This window comes from Diadema antillarum, unplaced genomic scaffold (genome assembly GCF_040938485.1).
Source record: "Diadema antillarum isolate AM-2024a unplaced genomic scaffold, OU_Dant_1.0 scf00000013, whole genome shotgun sequence".
In the NCBI taxonomy this organism is placed as follows: domain Eukaryota; kingdom Metazoa; phylum Echinodermata; class Echinoidea; order Diadematoida; family Diadematidae; genus Diadema; species Diadema antillarum.
Genome location: NW_027270902.1, coordinates 235,001 through 260,323, shown reverse-complemented (window position 1 = coordinate 260,323; position 25,323 = coordinate 235,001). Strand labels below are relative to the sequence as shown.

Sequence of the window (25,323 nt, the reverse complement as noted above, 5' to 3'; positions counted from 1 at the left end):
ATCAACGTGCATGGATATCATCCAAGTTATTGGAGACACGACCGATGATCAGAAATTAGAGGAGCATGAATTCATGAATCTCTGTACCTTTTGCAGATACAACCCCCTCCCGCGACCCCCTCCCATACAGAAACTCACTTCAATGAACAATTATTGTGTGACAATTTGTTTGAAATAACAACGGAGGACTCACATGAACACGATTGTAGATAATATGGATGATACAGGTGCGCTCAGAGTACCATGTCTGACCCTTTTAAACAGAATTTGATATTGACCTCAATTTGCAAGCCATTGTAAGCATGTCATGGGTAACGCCCGTATTAAGACTGCATGCTATCAATGGGTATCATATGAGAAAACACCATCTGTGGAAGGTATGCAAACCACAAAGTCCATGGTGCAGTGCAACAACAGCAACAAAATATATCCTTGTAGAAGAATATAAATACAGATATATCCCGGGAGATATCATGCGAAGGTCTGGCAGTCTTGAAGAAGTAGCGCGTTTCTCGGTCTACACAAAATGAGTGTTGAGCTTCGGCGCACGTGCGTGCGCAGCATTATGGTCGTGCACACTTGAGCGCGGACATCATGCCGTATGCTTGGCAATGATATCTCAAACCTGCTGGCAGTATTACCACTATCTTCGAGATCGCACGTAGTGAGTGATCGCTCCATCGTGGCCGTGTTGGCAAGAGTTTCTTGTCTCATCCTTTCTCTCCGTCGAGAAAAAGAACATCGAGAAAACGACATCGGAGCAACGCTCGAATACTCGGTGCAATATCGCGGAGAGTAACGCGGATTGGATCGTACTTTCAGACTTTTCATGCCCGAGCCTCGGGGGCGAAACCGTCTTCGTGCGTAAAAGGACAGATTCAGCAAAGCAAGCGAAAGCAGGTAAGCATTTATCTTGTAATTTTTTTTTTTCATTTTTATGGCTTCTCAGCAAACGGGCGAACTGGATTCGTGATGGAGATTTTGATAAATGCGGGCATGTGGTTTATCAGCAGTGAGAAACTTGCCTTTGGATATCCATAAGCAGTATTCTAACCCTTTGCGTGATTTTGAGTGCCGATTGTTACAGAAAAACCCCTTCTGTTGTACACACTGTTCAAAGTCTCTGGCACAGAAAGGGGTAAGGATACGAACATGACACTACATTGGAAGGAGATGACGAATAGGTATTGATAAACCCATCTCAATATTAACAGGGAAAGAGCCATTTAAAGATGAAAAAAAATGAATATGCATCGCCAAGGAGCTCGGAAACTGCGACCTTTCAGAATCTTGTAGTATAAGATGGTATAACAACTAAACTCTTTGAAAAAATATGGTCTGCAATTTTGTCTCTACAACGAAAGCTTTTCCTCCTTTTTGGCAAATTTGTGAAGTGTTATCAACGAACATTCACGTTGCAATCATTTTGGAAACTCGACTATAGGATTGATGGCAGAAAAGAAAGATGGATAGATTATGCTATATCGACGCAACTGAATTCGCTGGGTGTCAGTGTGCTTTTCTTCATCGTGTCTTTCTACATTAATATTGTTAGTAAATATGGCAACTATACAAAGCAAAAACAGAGAGTTAATGAGGATTGGTTCCTGTTCACCTGTTTCCATGACAACTGCAATTACTGTTTGCCTCTATTTGGATGAAACATTTATGTGAAGATTGTGAAGAGAATTGCCGCGGAAGGGTGTAGAGTGCCTTTAAGGTTAGGGAGTTGATGGTGTGACGGTATGAGCTAAAAAATGAGCGATCACCTTGTTGGTGCGGCTAATGGAAAACAGCGATAAGAGGGTCGTGCACGGGGCTTACCAACCCCGCCTCTCCATACTGTATCTTTGTGTGCGTGTGTGTGTGTGTGTGTGTGTGTGTGTGTGTGTGACTGTGTGTGTGACAGAAGAGTAAACATGAGACTATGGCTTTATGAACATTGTATATAGCTGTATTGAATTTTGTTGTTGTATATCATGTGCGTGTGCTGGAGGTTTGTGTACATTATAGCTCCCGCTATAAAAATATGACAAGTAACCAACTTTTGTACCCCGCGCAATGTAACCTTCAATTATCAACACCGAAAGAGTTGCCAGAATTCAATCTTTCTTTTTCTCACAACCTGACTAGAAAGATTTGTCCCGTGGAAGGATACAGTCACGGGGGCCAATGGACTTGCACTTAATGTATAGTCGAATCTTAGTGCTTGAAACTCAAGAGCACATTATCCCCTGTAGGCCTACTCCAGTGTTCTACGAGAACTCCGGATGAAAGCAGGTGTTTCCGACGTTCTATAAAAACCAGGAAACTCCAAGAGAAGAAGGATACCCGAATAATGATTTCCCTCAGTAATGAACCGAATTTGCACCCAGATAGGTTAGCTGAGTAACTTTGACTGGGAGCTGTATCACCATACTACCTCACGTTGGTTTGTTCGGTACCTTTGATTCGTCTTAACGTATTGCGGCCGGGACTCTGCTTGAAAGAGCTGCGTGCACCATTCTTTTTTCGATCCAGTTAGCAATGACGCAACTAGAGCGCGTAAATTTGATTTAACAGAGCCTGCCAGACGGTGAGCTAACTACAGATGTCCCTTGTGTATAGGTCATGGTCTTAGTCCAATTTGATCTTTTCATGTATTAACGAATAGGGTTGATGGCGTCACGGTTCGATTAGCCCTGTACGAAGAATGCACTGAAATTAGGTTCATTATATCATTAGCCTTTTTGAACCCTCTACTGCCCCTTAACTTTCTTTCATTGACCATTTGGTCGTTCACGTTGTATAGAAAATGATTCATCTATAATTGATTAATATCCACGATCTTCAGAAGATGTGGAACTATCGCGTTTACCTTATATAAGGCTCACGAAAAATACCTATGAAGATCGTCTGCCTCTACCTCACTCATCCGTACCCTTTCTCTCCGTCATTTTCACCTCCATTTTCCTATACCCCACCCAAATTATGGGACCTGAAGGCGTGTGCTCTTTTCTACATAAAAATAAAACATCAAGGGATCATGAATTAGCAAGACCACTGAATACAGGATATTCACCATTTTACTTTTACTTTCGATTTCTTTTCCTATATTCATTAAAGCCGCCAGATAAATAGCGATAACAATGATAATGTTAAGATAGCTGTAGCAACTTATAACTAGCGACAGGAATAGTACAAAATAGAAATATTGGTAGCAATATTAGAATGGATGATGTTACTGCTAATAATGAGTTTCGTGGAAAACAAAAAACATTGCTTATTACAACACTTTAAATGGATGGGGGATGTTTTGCATCTTTATAGCTGTATTATGCAGATCGTACCACGCAGAATCTGCCTCGGATTATTATCACCCATCGTCTTAAGACCCTTTGCTTAAACCCATAACCACAGACATAGACCATAAGGACATTATTTTAGCAGTCCCTATAAAAGTTCGCTCACTTACCCTCCAATTTTGTAGGTGTGTGAAAAAGGTGAACCTCCGGAACATTAAATTTCATTTCGTCACTAATCAAGTTAGGCTCGGAGCGTTGAAATATAAGTATGATCTAATAAGAGCTGCACTGCTTATCACTCTGCACTATGTAACACACCGTGAACCAAAAATTTCGTACCTGTGGTATACATGACACAGTTATATACATGTACTATGGTGTTTTACTTTTGTATATACCTTATTTTAAATACTGCCATTACTAATATCGTATAGAGATTCTGCGTAAGAATAAGATCAAAAAGAAATAAATCTACAGGGTTCCAAGGTTCATCTGGATTCGTTACTGTATTTCCCATGAAGAATATTAGTAAAATTCGTGAATTTGTATATTATTCACATTTTGATATTTTGTATATGATATTGATCAGAAGATAAGTAGTTAGAATTATGATTTTGTGGCCTACACATACGCGATCCTCCAAACTTTACTATAAATGCCTTTAGACCATGCTATGTCTATTAGATTAAAATGTAGGATAGCTGTGAGCTCGTGGGTGTGAGCCGGAGAACATAAGGAACATAATAATCTCGTGAAACATTTTAGACAGGTTTCCCTCCCAGACACACGAACTCCTCTATCGGCAATTCCGGTGAACATCTTTACGTAATAATCAAGGTGTCATGGAGTTCGCTATCTTTTATTGATGTAGACCTCGGATCATGTATACCATGTGGCATCTGTGTGTCCTCGAATATGAGTTGGGTTTGCATGTGATTACCCTTTCGGGTGTGTCAAAAGATTGTGACAGTTGAGAACAAGGAACTATACACGGAAGACAGTTTAATTAGAGTATCTTGGAATTTGGCCACACACAGGGAATCACTTTGAAGTACATGTAGATGTGCGTATGCATATCACTTACATATATATATATATATATATATATATATTACATTATATTATATTATGTGTGTGTGTGCGTGCGTGTGTTTATGGGTGTGTATACACATGCACTATAAGTTATGCGTCTGCTTTGAGAGAGAGAGAGAGAGCAGGGAAAATGCATTTTGCTTACATCTGTCTTTTTATAATAGCTGACTGAAAGGAAGACCACACAGTCCAGGCAATATCATTATCATTGTAAGTTCCGTCTAGATAATCTATGAATTAGATAAATCTTAATAGATAGATCTCTATATTGCATTGATTGCAAAACGCGTGTATTGCTTATTTACTACTATATTATATGCGAACGTTTGCCTCGATAACATTAATATGCACATTGATTTGCGCAGCAGAGAAGAAGATGGAACATGCTCTCCCCTAAGAAATAGCATGTATAGTATGCAATGGATTGTTTTGATTGGTATAAGAGAATAATGTTGATGATTATAATACTAGTGATTTACAAATCGTTCCATCGGGCTTCAGGAGCAGTGGGTTTTTATTGATAACGAACATAATAACAATGACAAAAGAAATTAACGGTGAATAACGATAAAATAACAACAAAATAATCGATGCGGTGGTGACATTGGCAACTTATATCATATTGGTATAAATTTTCTTCTGAACTATCTACCGTTTTGAGGCAATCACCTATTTCCCCCTTCTCCTTAAAGAATGCTTAACGGTATGACTTTAGTCATTATTTTGAAGGATAAAAAAATCAAGAAGGATCACACGTTGACCATTACATTAATACCGTATTCATTATAAGGAATCGACTTTTTGCTATACATATAAATAAAATGCATGTCGTCAATAATTCAAAGTCCAAGATTGCACTCAATATCCAGTCGGCAAACTCGGTGTTATTGTAAGAAGTGATACGACAACCGATCTGTGACATAGACAGACTCGACTAACACCTGCAGCAAATTATATTTTCGATCAACATCACCTAATATGGTTACTACCGATGTAATCGATCAAGCAGCGCTGTGATTTCAATAATAATGTTGTCAAAACAGATTGATCGCCTGCTCGATCATATTGTAATATAGCGGACGACTCCGTGATAAAATCAATGCATCAACATACATTATGTTTATCATAACAATATCAAAATGATGATAATTTTGACACCGTTTCTTGAACATTAAAGGGATGGTAATATTGGTGGAGATGGGGATTGGGCTTTTAACTTTTTGCAAGATACCAAGAAACCATTTATGAAATAGCACAGAACATACCATTTTAAGAAAAATCCAAAGTTTATTAGATGAAAAACGGTTTTGGAATGGCTGAGACACACAAAAACAAAGTAAGACAAAGCGATCGTAATAAAAGGTAGGTCCCATCTTTTATTAGGATCGTCCTGTTTTGGATATCTCGGTCATTTCAAAACCAATTTTCATCAAATAAACGTTGAATTCCTTTTTGAATTACACGCCCTTTCACATTTCATAAGAGGTTTCTCATTATCTCACCAAAAAAATGTTAGAAACCTGAAGTTAGATCTCAACCAAAACTATATACGATCCCTTTAATTTCTCAAGTCTGAATGCGACATTACCTGTCATGAATCGTGGGAAACTCTGCACCTTTGTAGGTGATTAAAACAATAACCAAGGTTTGTTCATAGGGTGTTCATTATCTTCTCTCAGTTGATAACAATATGTAATCTAATCTGCACTACGGTACATTGTGTTATTAACACTGTGATGCCATTCATTACGAAGCAATAACAGTTTCCTCTATATATCACGCTGTAATTGGTGTATATAAAAATAGCGAGAAAGACTTGCAGTCCTTGTTAGGCGAAATAGACCTTGAAAACCACATTTTGAGAAGGCAGACTGGGATCCCTACCGCCATACCTTTCTAGCTGCGAACATCCAGTGTGTTGTGAAACCGTTTACTATAGTATTTTGTTTCCTCATTACCATACGCCATTTTCTTCGGGCAATTTTATGCGCAAAGATTATTCAGTGCACGGTTTGACACTCATCGTATTGATTGATATTATAAAGAGTATTTACCTCCACACGGTTGATGTGTCAAGACATAAGGCAAGGTATAGGTTAGACTGGAAACAGAGATAATACAGCAAAAGAAAAGAGAGAGAGAGAGAAAGAAGAACGAAGCGTTGAATAAGCAGAGCAAATGGAATAGCATCAGTTACCGAAATTCCCTCGACAACCGGTATCGTGTGATATATCAGTTTTTCCTCTGGGGGAGAGCATGAAATCAATCAATAATTCCATGTCGCGTTGCTGTGTGACGGTATCGGAACAGTATAGATGCTGCCGTGTTCTCGGAGCTTCCTTCTTTATACACACAAACGCACAGATGCACGCAAGCACATACAGACATTGTCACAGACAATCTCGTATCCGGCTAGAAGGGCGGAGAAATATCCGCAAGGTGTGATGACGTATACGACACTACGAGAGGATCTTTTATGAAAGCACGCGGACAAAATTCTTTTTATGGAATCACTCTAAAGAGGGGTCAGCCACTCTGGTGGAAGTCACCACAATTTCATTTTGATGTAAATTGATTTGTAGCCGCGATTTGCGTCCGTAATACTTAGACTTCCTATTTTCTATTTAAACCAGCCTATTGTGATTTTTCAGACATAGTCCATGGCAATTTGCGAGTCAAAACATTTGAATTTGTATCAGTATTTTTTAATTGCCAATAAAGCACAATTTTGTCATTTACCTATAGAACAATTTTGTCTCGTATGTTTTGTTTCTGTCTCGATAGACACTTATTAAATTTTGTATTTTTTTTCAGGTGTTTTTTTACAGTATTGTGTGGTTTATACTTACACAAAGAATAATCTTAACGAAAAGCCCTGTTGAGAATCACGTGCATGTGCGTGGAGGGATGTGTGTGTGTGTGTGTGTGTGTGTATGTGTGTGTGTGTGCACGCGCGCTTGTGTATATTATACTGGGAGTGCTTAATACATTGAGCGTGTTCGGCTTATTAAGCATTCTGAACACCTTGCAATTTGATTTTCTGGGTTTTTTCCCCCAACATCGTCAATGTGTTTACGACCTTGCCGAACTAGCGGTTAGCACATAATTGATTTTCTTTCTCTCTCATTTTTCCCCCTCGACCTTTGTCATTCTGTAGTGGTAACTTGATTTGATTCTCCATTATTAGGTAACTTGGGCCAGCGGGTCTACTTCATTGTCAACGTTACAGCCCCACCCCACCCCTTTACTCCCCAGCCACCTCTTACTCTTCTACCGTTATTGAATAAATATCATAATTTCAAGGCCACCAAAATGTTTGCGCTTCGACCCTTCTTCCCCCGAGCTATTTCTTGTGTGGAGTGGCGTGTTTTGTATAGTTTCTAGCCAAGGCAGATGCCGTTCTCATGGCATCGTATATAGATAATCATACTGTGCATCTGTATTTGTGTATTCCGGGTAAAGACTCCTTTCTATCGTATAGACAAAACAACAATAGTAGGATCAGCAGGAATAACAACAACAACAACACCTGAAGAGTTTAAAATTTCTTAATGATAATGATATATTGCTATTTTTATTCAAAAAAAAAAAAGATCTCTAGTTGTTAAATGCGAATAGATGAACATTACCTATAGCATGAAAATGTGGGAAGCAAAGTCTCATGACGAGATCGGGAATATCGAGGGAAAAGCGAAGGCGCTTCTTGGGTAAGACGAAAAATAATGGCGGGAAAGGCGAATGGAAAAGGAGATTTACGATAAACGACGCTTTAAAGCCGTTACTTCTATAGGAGCTCCCTTCCCTTCATCAAATTTCACCATCGATGGCACGCCAGGGCGTTAACATTGGCTCACCGCGCTCACGGTGTGAGGGATCAACACCATACTGACCGCTGATCTTTATACTGACGGTGTAAGTGAATTCTCAAGTGTGTCGAAGCTGAAAGTGAGAAGCAGCGAAAAGAAGGTGAAGAGAGATGGTAAGAAATTGAGGCCTTGGTGTGTGTGTGCGTGTGTGTGTGTGTGTGTGTGTGTGTGTGACGTCTTTTCAAAGATCTGATAGACAGTGGGTTGGAAATTTGAGACATTCCATGAATTGTGCCTGCTGGTTTCAGTTACTGTCAGACAAGTGGCGTGTTTTGAATGTGCATTTTTACTTAAACTTCATGTATGCATTGTAGAAAAAATGAGATGATAAGCTGTTTACAACAGGGCATCTCAGACGAAATACGAGTACTTCATTGAATCCAAAGAGTTTACAACAAAACACCACACACAAAGATTATGCTTAGTCTGTAAAGAAGTGCGAAGAAAAAACATATGATTTAATGTAAAGAAACAATGTTGCATAACCACCTCAGCTCACCCTTAACATCTATCAAACATTCCTTCTTAAACCAGTGTCAACCCTCTTTGTTTCAATCTTTTTTATTATTATTATTATTATTATTATCTGAGGTGAGCATGGACAACTTATTTAGGAAAGACAGAATCAACTGTCTTAGCAGAATGTTATTCACTGCGAAAGTCAATAACACGCCAATATTTTGGTCTGTCTGAAGTCATTGTAGGCCTGTATTAAAAAAAAAAATGAATGAAAAACTATAATGTGGGTTAGATCCCTAAGCCAGCACAATTTATATACACATATTTTGAAAATACATGCACGCCATTTCGTATGAACAAGTTTCAAATTACCGCTTCTTCAGTTGTATAGTATCTGTCCATTATAGGCCATATATGAAAACTTGTTTACAGCATTTCCTTTGTTGTTGTTTTTTCCTTTCCTGGTTAAATGCGTGTAGTGACCTTTGCGAGTTGTATCCTGCTCGTCCCTTTCAATCTAAAATGCATATCTCGCTCTTGCAGCCGGCCGAAGCATAAACAAATTCATAAGTCGGGGCCAGCCGGCCGGCCATCTCATAGGTGAAATGGATCGCGCCTTAAAGGAAGCGGCGGATGTTTGCGAAACCTTTCCAACTTGCAAGATATTTCTCTTGTAGACGCTGTTGTTAGCATCAATGTGCTTTAAAATACACACACGCACACACACACACACACGAAAAAAAAAACCAACTTCATTGGCCTTCCAGCAACGAGAGAAATTAAGAAAAAACAACAGCAAAAGTCCATTTCTATATGAAATGTCGATACTAGTTTCTGAGGCGTTTTAAGTCACCGTATGTAAGGCTGATGAAGAATGACACACAGTGATACCAAAAACACACTTTTAGAAGGATTTTGTGGAAATTCTACACTTACCTTAAATTGTCACTGATTTATTATTTTTTAACACGCTCACATTGACAGTAAGGGTACACTTAATATTCTCGTGGTTTTGATGTTTAGTGAGGGGACTTTAAGCAAAGAAGATTACCTCGGAGAGCGAGCGAAATGGCGAAGATAGGCCGAAACATCGACTGGGTACAAGGGCTACTTGCGTGGGAAACAATGAAAAATGACCTACTGAACCAGATGAAACGTCAAACGTCGTTTAAAAAGGTACCGTAAGAGGAATCAGTTTATGACCTTGCGTTATCATGAAAGCAACATAATGTTTTCGAATGTTGAGTATGCATTATACATCTAGAAGGGCATGCGTTTATAATACGTCTTGGTAGAATATGTCAAACTTTAGAGATCTGACATCATGGTTATGACTTTTGACGTTTACGATAATACGTCATTATGTTGTTTGCTTGCGTGAAAGGCATTGCATAACAATGGGTTGAAGTTGTACAAAAGTGCCCAGTAATAATAATCTGGAACGAAAGTATTAAAGTTGCTCTTTGATCAATTACACTCAAATTTGTGATAAGATCAGCTATGATAAAAATAAATATCTCGTAAACGGTTTCATGTATAGTTTTATGATACTTTTCTCTTTATTGGAGTGTATACTGCAATAAAGCATTATTATCATTTTTTTTTCTCTACTACGCCACGATTTCATGCAAAAAAAAAAGAAAAATGAGGAGAATGTTTTGTGCATTATGATAAACTCATACCCAGTCACATGCATCGATCTGCCTACCTCCCTGGGTTAACCGTTGTAACATCCTGCCTTCTTGGCCAAGTGCCGGGCAAATGACGCAAAACTCAGTTATTGTTCGACGCTGCATCTTTATCGGGTAAAAAAAAAAAGACCCTACAGTGTTTATCGAACCTGTTCTCACCTGCGCCCACAAGCACACTCGGATAGAGAGAGACAGAGAGAGGGTGAGAGAGAGAGAGGGAGACGTGCGCGTTGTTGCTGTTGTGCGTAATACATTGCTGGTGTTCTTTTTTCTCTCTCTCTCTGTATCTGATGAAACCTTTTCTTTTGAAGTGGATCAGCTTGCTCATGAACCCGCTAGCCATGTGAGGTCAATAAGTAACAGGAAAGCGGCGTTATTAGGTTAACTTTAATTCATTTACGCGTTCAAAAAAAGAATATAGGAATCATGTATAGTATCCCTTTCTACGCACTGACGTAGCGCAAGACTGGCCTAACATCCAATCAAATGGCACTCCGCATATAACAACATGTACACGCATTTCGCCAGCAGTTATCATTATTTGCATGTATATTACAATAGATTTAGCCCCACGCATTGTGTTTCATGCGAGTATTACATCTGCGCTCTGCCCGAGACCCTTCTCGACATTTCAACTGCATTATTGAAAGGTCAAAGCTAAATTGCGAATACTTGGGGACTGTGGAGCTGGCATAAACTTCTTTCTTGTGTTTTTTTCTTCTTCTCCACAACAAATATGATGCTCTGACGAACTGGCAAACATTCAACAAATTGTAGAAAGCGAACATCAGTGTCGAATAATTGGGGCAGCCTTTTAGCGATACAGCCACTCCAGTGTACCAATCGATTTTGCAGGTGAATTAATGCAAGGCATCAGCATGTTGCCTCTCCGCCAATTTTTTTTTCTTCCAAGCATAGCTCTGGATTGCGCTCAAATGCTAACGCAGTATACCGTGACATTTTCATGTACAGTATACTGTCCGTGCTGCCGCAGTCCGTTATCATCTATATGTTAAATTAAGCGTGCTTGCGTGAAAACGTGGACCTCATGTTGTTTTTAGACCATTAGATATTTATACGATCTATCAATAGTGTACTCCTTTGATTTGCCTCCAGGTATGATGTGTTGTGAAGTAAAAAATACACTGAATCAGTAACCAAGGATGGGGAAATGTTAAATTGAAACACAAAAACAAAAATCGAATGTTGCCATGATATACAAACGAATATATTGGACTACCGTTTTGTACTATAAGGAATCAGATATCGTGCTTTTTAACGTAATTTGTTTAGCTTCTAATTGCACAGTCGACAGTGAGAAACAAGGGTAATTCACTGCAGTTATATAAATTATACATTGCTTCATGGTTTTCAAAATATGTGCTCGGGAATGCCCGTTATCAGGTCAAAAAATATTGTTGCAATTCTCGCCTCTTCTGCAATCTGCAATTCTGCAATATTCTTGCCCCTACAAGAAAACTGGTATGGTGTTTTCCGGTTGATTGGTTACATTCACGTAATGATAACAATGAGAATAATGTTGATAATAAGGACAATGAAACAGTAACACTAATAGAATAAAGATGGTAACACCAAGCATTATCTTGTTTCAGATTTTCACCAAAGATAAACACATCCGTCACCTTGGCAAAGGGAAGCACAGTTTTATGAAGAAGCTTTTCAAAGTTGTTAAGTGAACTATGATTTTGTTTTACTTTCCGACGCGGAAGCAGTGATTGCTTGTAAGCAAGCTACATGTGGGACCAATATTGCTCCAATCCCCTTCTAGGGACTATAGCAGTGAGTAAGAAATGCTTTTGCCTATAAGACAAGGCTTGACACTAACTTTTTGTTTTCTCAGGTGGCCCATTCAGGCCACTCAAATCTTTGAAATTAAAATTTTGCTGCCCCCCCCCCCAAAAAAAAAAAAATGTATATAGTTGCCCAAAATAAAAGGGAATATAAGAATTCATTGTTAATTCCAGCTGGCTGATCGGACCACCAAGAGATCGGCTTTCTGGAAATTAATTGGTGGCCCGCCAACAATTTTTAGTGGTTCCCGGCCATCGGGGCACCGCAAATGTCGAGCCCTGCTGCCAATAGGGCAAACAAATGTTTCCGTGGAAGTGAAGGGTTAAAGCATCTATAGACTGTCAATTCACATTTGTGAGAAGAAACAACTCGAATGAATCATGTAACCGTTCTCTCCGCAGGTTTGGCCCATAATCAGAATAAGCATAAACAGTCCGTTTATAGACCAGACTGATCAAAACATCATAGCCTATATAATCTATAATTATATCCTACTATTATATTCATTGTAGAGCTAGCCATATAGATGCTATCGATAAATCTGAAAGGATAACCTAGTACTTAACACACATTGTACGATGACCTTACAATCAGGACTAGTGTCATCAGTGAAGTGATATCTCTCATGAAATCGAAGATACTAATTCATAACAGTCTGTCATATACGTCATTGTACGTGCCACAACATTCATCTAGGATATCATAATTGTTTATGATGTACTGAAAATTATATTTTGAAGCATAGAATTCATTTTACTATACGTAATTAAAACATGCGTGCATATATAGTCGAATCTTATCTGGGTATCGGCGTTGTGCTGTTCATAACAATTTATCTGTATAAGTATTGATTCACAAGATCTTTTTATGCTGATTATCAACGTTGATCAAGCGATTCAAGTTATCTTGAAAGAACAGGAACCCAATCTCTCATAGATACATATCCAACCCAGTGCGGAAGGCATGAGTACTCAATGAGGACATATATAATTCTAGTATACATCCATTTTAAACATAATCACAAGCCGACTTGCTATCGTGAAATGCTATTAATCTGGATATTTACCTTACAAGGACGTGGTAAATGAGGCAGCGCAAATTGTGACAGCGATAAATCTGGCCCTCCATCGCGTTTCCCGCCAACGTCAAAACCATTATCACATATCGTCTGTTCAAGGCGCTCGCATATTTTTCTTGTTTTTGTTTTATTTAAAAAAAAGAACATAAAAAAGTTGAATTTCACGCTCGAGTTAGTCTCCAGGGAGGTTCAATAACTTTTCCTGAGAATTCATAAAATTCTCAGATTTGATGTGCGATCCACCACGGGGTTGTTAGTCACAAATATTAAATGTATATATGGGGAGAAGAATCAAAGCAAAAATAAGGCACTGCAGTTAAATTTCCCCTAATGCATTGTTAGCCATCGATCTAAAAGTTAATTGGATTTAAATAATATTTGTGCACGCATATTTTTCCGTTTCTGATGTTTGTCAATACATATAAATGTCACAAAGTAAAGAAATCTTAATTTCTCAATATTGCAGACAATTTATTAAAAGAGCTACATGACGTGTTTAAGAAATCCTGCAGTTGCACTACTGGCTATACAGCTGTAAGACAAAAATAAGCGACTGACAATGTGAAGACAGCTATGTTTGAATTTGTTGGAGATGTATACACACACATACACACACGCATGATATAATTATATAATATAAGTATAACATGTACATAATGTACACACACACTTATTGTGTGTGTGTGTGTGTGTGTGTGTGTGGAGGGAGAAGAGAGAGGGAGAGAAAGGAAGAGGAATACGGAAGTATATCCCGTTCAAATATGCGCTGCAGGTATATTACCCCCAAAGTCTGCCATAATTTTGTGGATGTGCTACAAAAGCGGCGTATTTGTCACCGAAAATTTGTGGTGTTTTCTTCTTGCCCCTCTATTTTTGCGACAACTTTGTGGCTATTTTACGGATCGAACCCTAGGAATATTACCGCAATACTCCCGCTAGCGAATCTTACAAACTGCATCCGCAAAATAGCCGCAAATGTTGCGGCTTTTGCACCCAAATCGTAGTCGAAGCTGGGGCTGGGAGCTGGGACCAACAGCAGTAGCGGATCCAAAAGAGGCGCACCGAGCGCGCGCTCCCTCTTTATTTTTTTTTGTTGGTTAAAACAAAAGAAATAAAAAGAAAAAATGGGGGGGGGGGCGTGCGCCCCCTTTTAATTTTGTAAAGGCGCCTCCCCTTCACGGAATTCCTGGATCCGCTCCTGAACAGTGCATTACGCGATGTTTTCCGAGCGCTAAATACCGGTGGATCTGTGAACACCGTTCTTATCCGTCCCACCCAGACCCAACACAGTAATAGTGCTGCAATATTACGTTATTATCTGCGTAAAGAACGAGTGATTTCGCAGTACAGGTGAGAAAGTTGTTTACCAACGTGCATCGGCAATACTGTTGCGGTGTGGGCGTACATAATAAACGGGGCTTATGTTACACATCTTATATGCAGGGGCCGCGGAACGTTTTTCAGTGTGTGTGTGTGTGTGTGGGGGGGGGGGGTTGAGGGCCGAGGGTCAAGGGTCAATGATTCCTCCCCATCCCCCTTCGGCTGATATTGAGAAACCGTCACCTTAAAGGCAGGCAAATTGCTTGAAATTTTCGACGAAGTCACACTTCATTTCTGAAATATCAATATGACAGTATTTTATGCATTCACAATATTTTCACTTTTTTAGTTCAGTCAATGAATAGGGAAAATATGGAAAATTGTCATAATGAAATCAATACTAAACTACAATACTTATGCATGGTTGTCAAGATCTAATAAGTTTTGGAGCGGATGTGATTCTTAAAATAACATCGCTACATTCCGAGCATTGCTTTCTGCCCGGAGAGGAATAACATTATGTTTTGCTGCCAAACATACTCAGCTGTCTCCTCTATTCCGTCACTAAAATGTGCATGAAGGGTAAATGGCGAAGCATCGATTTTTTTCGTCTTCTTTTTGTATTTTGCTAACAATGCCCAGGGCTTTCCATTTGGTGGAGCAGCTGAAAAAGTGGTTCATTTTTTTTTTTCCAGGCAAAAATCGCCATTCGACATGATCGGGTCCTCGCTTACCAGTTGGTCCTGAGTAGGCAGATTCATGGTTGGGGGTAAATAATAACAAAAATGGGATAGAGAAAAGGATAGATATAGCCATACAAATGCGAAATATATGATATATATCAGATAGATAGAGAGAGAGAAAGGGCAATAAAACTTATGGCTGTTATTGAAAAGAATTGCGCGGTGAGAGAATAACGTTACATTTTCAGAGGTGCATCAAGTAACGTCAGATACGAGTGGAATATGCAAAGAGGTAAACTATACCCGAGACTATCGCTGTGTGGGTGTATAAATCATTCATGTAAAAAAGATCATTAAGGTAAAAAAAGAACATTAAGGAACGAAGAGGCAGAGACAAAGTGAGGAAAAGCGAGATAGAAAGACAGGAGACTGTTTTGCGTGTGTGAGAGATTAGGGGAGAGCTCGAGAGAGTTTTTATAATGTAAGTTATACCCAACATTGACGTCGAATGGATTTAATCAGATCATTTTTCTAACCATGGAAGCGAGCATAAATGTTTGCAAAGATAGCAGAGCATTCACGTTGGTTCACAGTCTAAGTTAACGAGTCATTCCTAGAAATTATAAATCAGTTGACATTTTGCCTGAGAAAAGAGAAACCATCCAGCGCATCGGTGATGCAATTTACTGAAGTATGAAATTCTAAGGGGAAAGCTAAACGCAACATTCTCTTACCCTGGCTATTAATCATTATTTGATTCTGTCCCGTCCTCCCCTCTCCCTCTCTTTCTTTCTTTCATTCATTCTTTCTTTCTTTCCTTCCTTTTTTTCTCTCTCAGTCCCCTTTCTCAATATGTCTCTCAATCAGAGAGACGTTAATTGTGTTCTGACGTGCACTGCAATATTATTACCCGCTTGGCCGTGACTGTGTCAATAGACTCCAGATAGGCGTCTATCGATCGGCGAGATGGGCGGAGAGTGAACGCACCCTCGCGTTACCTTGAATTTTTTTGTTGTTGTTGAGAGTGCGCCACGGAGAGAACGGAGAGCAATTTGGTGGCGTGGCGCCTATATATGGAAGTGAAAAAACATATCGTCTGCATGGCTTTTAGTGAAAGTCAATTCAAAGACATCAGATGGAAAGAATGCCATTACATCAGAAAGTTTCGCAGTAAAGCATGCATGTCATCACTTTATACACTTTTTATCGAGCTAGGCATGTATGAAAAATATATAGAGAGGGAGATATCTGAAAGGCACATCGTGAAGAACAAATAAAACACTGAAAAAAAGGAGAAAAAATCGTAGAAAAGATGTGGGGGAAATAACTTAAGATAATGATTTGAAGATGGAAAAATGATGTCGGCATTCTCATCGAAAAAGGACGATGAAAACAGATGAAAATGAGTACTTCATGCAACGTCAAGTTTAATACCCACACGTAACAATGTTTAACATGTCGTGTGACAGTCCTTTATTCAGAGTAGACAATGTCATGATATTTTTATTGAATTGACAAGGATAAGGTAAAAGTGATGTGTCTAAAAGGGTACTGCAAAAAGAGTAGATTATTAAAAAATAACAACCGGGAATCCAAGTTACAAATTTGTCTTGCCAGATATGATTCTAAACCAACATTAATTATAACTGAATCATCAGGGGCTATCCCTTAAGAACTCCTTTAATGGGTATATGAAAACACACACGCCCAAAAAGCTGTAGATTTAGATATATTACAAACAAGTTAGACAAATTTCAATATTTGGGATTCCGAATCTGTTTGTTGTATATAAGGAAACTGCTTGTAATAGATATATGCATGTGAAGAAATGTAGAAACACTAGCGAAGAAGTTTTGTGTGTGTGTGTGTGTGTGTGTGTGACAGAAACTATGCGATTGCCAAAACAGAAAAAAAAAACAAAGCTAAACTCAAACTAACAAAACAAAGCAAAACTCATCGAAGAGGGAGGGTAACAATACGTGCAATGGGCACCTACAAACATTAAGTAGAATTGTACTAGAAGCGCGAGACACGGAGGTAGAAGGAGTTAATTTAGAGAAAAAATAGTGGGATACCGCGGGCAATGATTAAAATGCATCTCGCCATATTTCATTCACTAGAGAGGGAAAAATCGAAAGATGAATGTTGTTTTGTTGTCGGAAGCATGTATATGCATGCATAATGCATACACCATGTTATCATGAGCACGTCTTGTGCGAATTTTCCCATGTTCAGTAGCCATTGGTATACATGCACTAACATTTAAGATATGAAAGAACACGTTTTATAAGATACGAGGTCAGGTGTTTTCTTTTTCGCGTGTATATGTTGACATGGATATGTATACTCTTTACTGTTTGCTTTTGTCTGTGTGTGTGTGTGTGTGTGTGTGTGTGTGTGTGGTGTGTGTGTGTGCTCGTGTGTGTTTGTGAGTCATGCAAAACATTACCATATGCGATTATTTCTGTGGGTTTTTTAATATTTTGCAGCCCTAATAATCTTCCGTGAAAATGTAATAGCTTTTATGGTGGGATTTTATAAAGGACTAAATTTTGTGACAATAACAATATCAAGCTGGTGACCATTATCATTGAATAATTACCATTACTGATAGTTTTATCGAACAGAAAAAAATGTTGAATAAGCGTCGGATAAGAATACAGAAAGGAAAAGAAAGAAAGACTTTCAGAGATGTAAGGTTAAGATAATGAAGAGGAATTCATACACACACATATACAGATAAACACGCATCTTCATATTCTTTTATATCTCCTATGAATATGATAATATATTCTTTATCGTCACACAAAAACATACAAACACACACACACGCATATATATATGTATATATATATATTATATAACCAGCAGGACACAGAGAGAGAGAGAGAGAGAGAGAGAGAGAGAGAGAGAGATAGAAAGCATGACAATGTCCCACAATTATTCGACAGAATGTCTGAAGTCTGTGCAAACGAACATATCGATTTCTAAAAAAGGCCACATAGGAAAACGTGTCCTCGATTCAGCCTAAAAGAAACGACTATGCATGTATATGAAACTGTATCACATCGCAGTTATTAAAAAAGGCACCCGGTAGAAACAATATGATTTTCTAGTAGCCAGTTGTTTCATTTCTTTCTTCTTTGTCGTTTTTTTTTAATCTGCGATCGCCAGTCGACAATGTAGAAGTGAACAGGGTGAATGTATGAGCAGGATATCTTATATCAATATTGATTAAAAGTCCTTTTGAATTTTACCATCATTCTACAGTTCTATTTAAAAATGGGTTACGTAAACACTATATAAGTAGTACTCCGTGTATACCATATGTACATGACTATCTTTACTATACTGCCATTCAACAGTAAGTGTGTATTACATCAATAAATATTTTGAGCAATGTCTGATTTTTATACACAGTTCTGCGAGAATTATTTCAATCGCCTCTTATACTGCGTTTGACTGACATTGACCACGCTATCTGGCTATGTTGAATTCTTTGCTTTGCTTTTAATATGTCCGCTCTTTTGTAGTTTTTCTGGTATATGTACCCAATCCTTATATTCACAATATCATTCAAGGGTGCGTCTTATTACTCCTATAATATCCTGGAAATCTGTTTGCTTGTGTCCACGATGGCGTGTGTTGCAGTTTCATTTTCTTTTGTTTCCCTTTTCTCTTTTTTCGTTCTTTCCTGTTATTTCATTTCATGTCAGTTGACATTGGTTCTTTGATTTTGTTTCATATATTTGTTTGTAGTTTCATGAAGCCATTATTTGCTTTTTATGTATTTCTGAGGGTCCCATATCGTACAAGATTGGCTTTTTAGTGGGACCCTCCATTTCCATTCCCATCCGTGTAATATGCATATGTATATACCTTATAAATGCAATTATGTCGTTACTCATCATCACATGTATCTTGTTGATGTACGTTTATCGAAATTACTACAAATTTGTTTTGTTTATGCATTGAATATAATTTCTCCTGTTTATTTAATGGAAATGAAAATAAAGTTGAACTTGAAAGTTGAACTTGAATTAGTTCGACGATGTAGCTTTTGAAGACATCCTATAAAAGTTGCTAAAATTCATCTCTTGTTTGCTATTGTTTTAAAGAGGATATCCTGATTATACCATCCTGTTTGCAAGCCGATAGTCGAGGAGGATGTCGCTTCATTACCAGAATCCAACCGGACCTGCCTTTTTTTTAGCGTATACATATCGTCAGCGTGATGTGTGATGTGTTGCTTTAATTCTGCACTCAGATTGATAAAAATACATGCAGCGGAGTTTGCGTAGTTACTTCTCGAAATACATATAAGAATAGTTTTTTTTTTCTAAACCAACCACAGTAACCATGGTTACCAATCAATATAGCTCCTACACAATTTCAAGTACGAAACTTTTTTCCCCATGAGAGTTTGGAGTTTGCATCGAAAGAAGTACACTTTTAGATAACTTCAATTTATTTACCTGTAACCGGCAGTAAAAACATGTTTCGTCCGTCAGAAACCGCACACCGAAGTATAAGCAGATGCGAAATTACAAAAACTTCAGCTGTTGCTTTAGTTGATTTTCCATATTTTCGAAACCAAGAAAAAAAAATCGAATATGACAGTATAATATAACGACATAGTGAAGGAGCGATTTTTCTTCATTACTTCCCTCGAAGATGTTGTTTTCTGGTGATGTTGGAAGCGGGCGGTTGCCTTTGACGTTTATCCCGATGGATATTGGTGAAACAGATCAATATCGAAAAGATAAGTAGCAGCCTCTCCAAGGTAATTTAGACAGATATACCTGTCGTCTGCTTTCGATCGGTTCACACCTGCGAGCAATTCCCTTCCGAACTCATTTCCTTTTTATATCTCTCCCCCTCTCTGTTTCTGGCGTCAATCCCGTACACAGACCCGAGGATTATATGAGGAGACATTATTCGCTTCAGGTTCTAATTACGCCTTGTTTGAAGGGAATGATGTCACATCTTATTTAGATCGTATGCCTTCATAACAACTATAAAAAAGACTAAAGAAGGGTAGCTGTGGAAAAAAAATCGTTGGATGAATCTTCACATAGTATCACCCGGTATTCAGAGCAAACTCTCCTGAAGTGTTTTATGCTATTAACACTCCAAGAACTTTGTGTTTGTCATAATCTAAGTAAGTTTAGATAAAGTAATCATATTTTATTTTACATACGTGTGCATGTAGTGGTGTAAGCCTATGATTTGTGTGTGCAACTTATTCTATATACCTACACAGTGTATACACACTTACGAGTAAACATACATAGGTTATAGACACACACACATATACATACACACAATGTCTATAGTTATTGCATAATTACTACGTCGTTAGACATACATATATCAGTCACTGTTATGCGGTCTCTGTCCCAAGACACATGCACATACGCCAGACGGAAAAGAGAGGGGAAAAAAAGAGACACCATAATACATGTAGTATCATGTGACCGCCCAAAGAGAACGATATGACAACTTTCATCGTAATCGAGGTTAAGATAAAGAAAAAAATAAAAGGGAAACAGGAACAAAAAACGAGGGCAATGAAATCCTATCCACCCGCTTCTCCTTCCGACGTTACAATCTCTTCCCGCGTTTCGCGCCCCCCGCCTCTCCTTTTCTCTTGTTGTCCTCTTAAAAAAGAAACAACAACCCCGCTTCTCATTTGGAGATCTCGATAATCGTTACCGTCTATACTTTCCGGGCATCGGCCGCCGCGTCCCGTTCGATCGTTGTGGGAGGTATCGCTACATTTCTGTTGCTGTCGTTGGTGTTATCATTGTCGTTGTCTTTGTTTTGTCTGTTTGATGAGTGAAACCGGTCCCAAAGCATGCAGAGATTGTCCTTTTTCGTCCGCTGCTCGATTCGACTGTCGACATGAAGACAGCCACCTGCGCGTTGATGTCCGGTCTTGTGTACTCAAAGGCAGTGAGTATGGATAAATTTGGCAGATGTGGAGTAGTGGACATTGTTGCAGCTTTTGTTTCATTGAAATCATAATCATTTCTATATTAGGTTGTGTAACGTAACAGTTTGCGCAGATGGAGAGGCCTCCCATCAAGTTATAGGTGGGACACGAAAGTTTCAGGTTATTATAGTAGTTATTTTTGTTTTGTAATAAATGCTTTCTTGGAGGAAAAAAAAGCACAGTTATCAATGTGGTTGGCTTCTTTTTCTTCTTCCTATTCTTCCTGCTCCTCCTCCTCCTCATCTTCTTCTTCTCCTTTACAGAGTAGGCCTATACGTTCGCATTTGAGCATTATGTCGGAAAGAAGTCACAGATGCGTTGTTTTTACGTCTTCTGATATATTTCTGTATAAATACAGTATGCGTATGTGTGTATATGCATGTATTCTTTGGGTGCGTGTTAGGTGCGTGAGAAGGGTGAGGGAGAAAAGAACAAAATCGATAGTTTCGTTCTTTGTCAAGCCCAAGTTACTTTTTCTAGGAAAAAATAGACACAGCAATAATGGTACTTCTTCACTCCGCATATTGGTGTTTGATTTTGTTTAATTTCTTTGTGGTGGGACAGGTGCTGAATGAATGAGACTGAAAATGACGGAGAATTATCCAACTCATACAGCTTTGGGCCACAACATCCTACAACTTTTGCAGTATTTCAGTAAGGATTATTGTTTTAAAAAATGTGATAGGAAAAAGAGCTTAATAATATACACCGAGTCGGTGATGCATCAGAAATGTATGGTAGTACATAAGCAGAAAGGCGGAGATATGGTAGTATATTAAAAAAACCTCTCTTGTAGTTGTTGTTATTGCTTTTTATTGCTTTTCATGCATAGTCCAGTAGACTGGCCGGTTTCATGAGCTATGTGCCACCGTAGTACTTAGACATCATGGCCACAGCTGTTTACTAATGAAGGCCCTTGTGTGACATGATGTTCCGTTCAAACATCAATGCGCTCACTACCCTCAAAATGACGTCTTACTGTAGTGTGGCATAATTATATAATATTGGATGGCCTTGAGATTAATACAAGGAAATATTTGACGAGCTATGCACAAATATTGGACGAGTCGAAGACGAGTCCAATATTTTGCTTAGCGAGTCCAATATTTCCTTGTATTAATCGAAAATAGGACATCCAATATTATCATTATTATCCTAATGGATACAGAGGATTTTAGCAAAGAATATTTTCACTTACCCTTTCTGTCTCCGAGTGCTGTATGGTCTCCTGCTGTACTTGATCCTGACATGGGGTATGGTACATTCTTCAGTGCAAGTTAATCTACTTCATTCCCTGATAAAACAGTGATCTATGTATCCATGGTAGCCGTCATGTTACTGTTAGGCCGAGATTTAGCTAATTTAGACCAGAATTAGATGTTCGTGTATCCGAGATCTGAGACACAATTCACGTCACATCTACCGTAGATCGTGAAAGATCGAATTACTAGTACTGTAGTCCTACTGTACTTAGTAACACATAACGTAACATGCATGCAAATGCAAGCGGCGGCGGCGGCCGGCTACATGTACATGACAAATATCGCGCGCGGGCTATACTAGCAGTAGCGCTGAACTGATCAATCGTCGCCTGCACACACACAAAAAAAATGCAACTTGTTTTCATTAAACCTAAATTTAATTTCCTGGTATGAAAGTGATATTTTGAAAAAAATGTATGCAAAACAATTTCAACTAATTGATATATGACATTTGTTTTGTATAAACACAGAATTTTAGAAGAAACGATATTTTAGTCCGTGATTGACCAATCAGAGACGTTTTTACTTCATATTTCAGGTCATCTCGTATATATCTCAGCCAATCACGGTGCAGTTTATAAAAACTTTGGGGAATCCCCCTCTTGCCGTCCAATATTTTAAATATTGGTCGCCTTGGCAAAAAAATATTTGTCGAGTTCAACAAACTTTGTAAGTGGGCTGGAGGTTATGAGGTGCGTCGACAAAATAACACTTGTATTTGGGCTCTAAAAATCCTCTGTATGGATAATAATAAATACTAATACGATCAAAGCACCATGCCCCATCCTGCTTCAGTCCTTCCAGCTCAAATTTTTCATCACAGATATCCCTCACACACACAACAATATTTACACATGCATGAATTATCATTTCCTTTTCCACTCAAAACAAAAGGCAAGCAAGCGATGCGTATATAAGAATAAAAGCTACACACAAGACGCTGTGGATGCTGTTTATAAGTCGTGCGCTCCAGTGAGGCAAGGTTTCCCGCGCGGGTCGAGGTAGAAGTCAAAAGTTTTGCCGCGCGTGGCGTCCTTAATTAAATCTTGTTTTCAATTTGTCTGAGGCGGGTTCAACTCGGCGGGCAAGGCGAGGCTTGGCTACGAAAGGGTAGCATGCGTGACGGAGGCAGGGGACGTTAAAGGTCTCCCTCTGTTTTGTAAAGGGGGGGGGGGGGGGGTAGAGATTTTTCCCATCCTCCTTTACCTCATGATTTCTTATTGGGGAAAGGGGAGGGGTTCAAAGGCGGGAGAGGTACCATGTCTATATGCTTTTAGTTTTCATCTTTCTTTATCTATTCTGGCAATCCTTTCCTATTTTTCCCACTGTTTTTCTTCGGACGTCTTTTACACGATTCATCAAAATCACTATAGTTAGATGAGATAATCCTTATCTAATGATTGAAAGCATTTAGGATTTTCTGAACAAGCTGCTTACATGTATTTTGAAATAATGCAGAGCACTCCGATGAATCGAAGATAATCATCCCTTGATTATTCAAGATAACCCCTCCTTTGTAAGTATAAAGACAAGATCAATGACTGATGGAATGCGTTGTGTTCAATGACTTTCAACCAGCGGGATCTGTTAATAATTTTGCTTTTGTATACTGCATAATCTATATTGGACTGTTATTTGAATTTGTCTCAATGAATAAAGCAACTTTGATGCCTATGTCATTTGTGTGTGTGTGTGTGTGTGTGTGTGTGTGCGTGTGTGTGTGTGTATGTGTGTGTGTATGTGTGTGTATGTGTGTGTATGTGTGTGTGTGTGTGTGTGTGTGTGTGTGTGCTGGTATTTGTGTGTGTAAAAATAGCAATGATAAGGCGCCCCTTTGGTAGGAAGCTGGCGACGACCTTTAAGGAATATACGGAAATCAAGACATTATCTTGCAAACCCATGGTTCAATTCAAACACCGACTTTAAATCATCTACCGCGCGATACTGGAACCAAGGGCAACATACGCTTCTTGTTCCTTCCTTCCTTCCTTGTTCTTTCTTTCTTTCTTTCACAGCCTCAGATGGAAAGGGCCATGGAAGGGAATCACTAACGTGACAGACACAAACGCTTGACTAGTGTATGACTGATAAGTTGCGAGATCTAAAGGGGATAACAGCTCGCCTTCCTTTACTATAGTGTCTCGTCTTTTCATTTCTGTGCATATGGGTTGACGGCCAGTTACATTCATCTTTGTTACTGTTTATTTAAAATAATGATAACAGCCAGACCATCGTGATGTCTCCTGATTGAATACATCCTATCAAAAACAAGAAAATGGTGAAGTGATACAACTCGGGTGTACGTCGCATGTGCGCAAGTGTGTCTGTTTATTTGATTTTTAAAAACGTTCATGTAACTCGAGTAAGAGCTCGCACATTTTTCGACGTGCCGCGAAGGGCAAAGAGAGCGCTTTTTTATGTGCGTGTGGCGATACCGTCTTTGTTGTAAATTGATTGGCCATGTTTGGTCCAATTCGAGGCCATCTACAACTGACGGTGGAATTGGGTTACACAGAATTGATTCATTTAACCCTTTGTGTTCTAGTGTGCCGACTGGAACAGGAAAAGTAACGTTGAATACACAGGCCCAAGTCCTTGACGCAGAAAGGATTAAGAAGAGAGTGAGAGAGCTTGAGCATGACAGTGTGTCGTAGTACGAGGAAGTGAAATGGCGAAGATTGGGACAAAATGGGGGGATGAGTGCTTGGGCGAGTCCATTACTTCACAGGTATACCATCTCCTCAAACTCTGAGAGGGATTTTTTTTTCTTTATTGAGAAAT

General features: G+C 38.8%; 1 protein-coding gene across 1 annotated transcript in view; it reads left to right on the top strand.

The window, feature by feature from the left end:
• Window positions 1–622: 622 nt before the first annotated feature.
• Window positions 623–25,323, top strand: part of LOC139721056 (uncharacterized) — an 89,300-nt gene continuing 64,599 nt past the window's right edge. The window contains exon 1 of the mRNA XM_071632387.1: window positions 623–900. The gene's annotated coding sequence lies outside the window, so the exon portion shown is untranslated. The remainder of the gene's footprint in view (window positions 901–25,323) is intronic.